The following is a 1,774-nucleotide window of genomic DNA, read 5'->3' as shown; positions in this document are numbered from 1 at the left end:
CTTTAGTCAGGAATTTAGTATACTTACTCCTTTAAATGTCAAACATGTTTTCTTTGGTAATTCCCATAACAGTATGTCCAGTAAAGAATAAGAAATAAACGTTCTTATTCGGTTGGCAAAGTTTCACATACATGCCTGTGAATTTGCTAAAAACAAACCTAACCTCACTGTTTTTTAGAGCTGAGAGTAAGATATTAGTTGGATTACCTAAAGAATGTGCACCAACTCTAAACTAGTTAAAGCGCATTACCACCACCAGCTGGTAAGGAGTTAAACATGGAAACAGAAAACAAGACTCACCCCTAGAAAAAAATAAAATAATAATAATATAAAAATAAATTTATATTTTTCCGAACTTTCTGAACGTTCTAATAATTTCTAATTTATCTTCAAGTCACTGTCACTCTGCCAGTTTCTGATGGTCCTACTGGTTTTCCCATCATGCTTTTAACCATTTCCTAGTTTAATTTTCTAACTTCAATATACTTTTCTGCAGCTTTCACTATTATTTTGATCTTTTTTCTGTTTTCTTTGTCATCTGAACACTACAATCGATCACTTCTAGCATGAAAAGAACAATATCTTTCTTTTTTACAATTAATGAATCTTTTGCAATTTTTGGGATGCTGCTCCAGAGGAGTTGAACTTGTCATTTGCTTAACTGTTGGTTTGGTTTTTTTCTGACTGGGATGGGATTCTTTTTGCAGCTTCAGCATAAGTTATTCTGAGCTCTATTTCACCTTTCTTATCTCTTCAGATCTTTTGCTCACTTCACTACCTCGATATGCAGCAGTATGGTCACCACAGTTGCAGCATTTATTCTTTACTTCTTTCCCACATTTTCCATATTTGTGCTCTGCAGCACATTTTCCACATTTTGACATTGTAGTTCATATAACAAATGAAAACCTTATTGGGTAATTGCTCCTCTTCAAATTTGATTATCAGGGATAAGCTATCACACCTTTCTCAATTTCTTGTTGTTTTTAACCGTTTCACCTCTTTTACTTTTGCACCTCTTATATTTTCTAGAATCTCTCTCTCAGATACTTTTAGAGCCACTCCTCCAGTGACTCCCCTGCTAATCCTTTTGTTCTCCACCAAGCTGCACTGAACTCTTTTCCCCTCAATCTTGTTATTCCGAATGGCTTTGCCTTGTTGAGAGCTGTCTCTGCAGTTTGTTAACAAGTCTTCACTACAAAGGATTTTGGCTCTCCGAACTTCAACTACAAATATGTTTACCGATTTTGTTAACTGAACCGGATTCCAATCTGCAAAAGAGTCTGCCTGATTAACTAGTTTGAGTATGACTTTGTAATCATTTTGTTTTCCTGTGTAATTTTCTAGGTTGTTCACTTGACTGTTCTGAACTGGACTCCCCTTCAATTGATCTCTGCTTTTTATGCTTTTTCTCATTTTTTGACTACTCTCTTCCAATCGTCTTCATTTTAACTATGGTATCTCCTTCTTCCATCCCACAAGAATTGCTTCCTGTTTGCTCGTTACTCGCGACCCAAGACTTTTCTCCACAAGTGACTTAGAAACACACGCCATGCACATCTGAATCCTACCAGCCTACCCACCGAGACTTGATATATGCATCTCGCAGAGGCCTGCTCAGCTATAAAGCCATCTGCCTCGCCCACCAATCAATTGCTTGCTTCTTGCCAGAGATGGGAAGTAACGAAGTACAAATACTTCGTTACTGTACTCAAGTAGATTTTTCTGATATTTTTACTTTACTTTACTACTCATTTTTATGGCGACTTTTTAC

Source organism: Cyprinodon variegatus, unplaced genomic scaffold (genome assembly GCF_000732505.1).
Source record: "Cyprinodon variegatus isolate N-32 unplaced genomic scaffold, C_variegatus-1.0 Scaffold143, whole genome shotgun sequence".
NCBI lineage: Eukaryota > Metazoa > Chordata > Actinopteri > Cyprinodontiformes > Cyprinodontidae > Cyprinodon > Cyprinodon variegatus.
Note: the sequence above shows the minus strand (reverse complement) of the source record.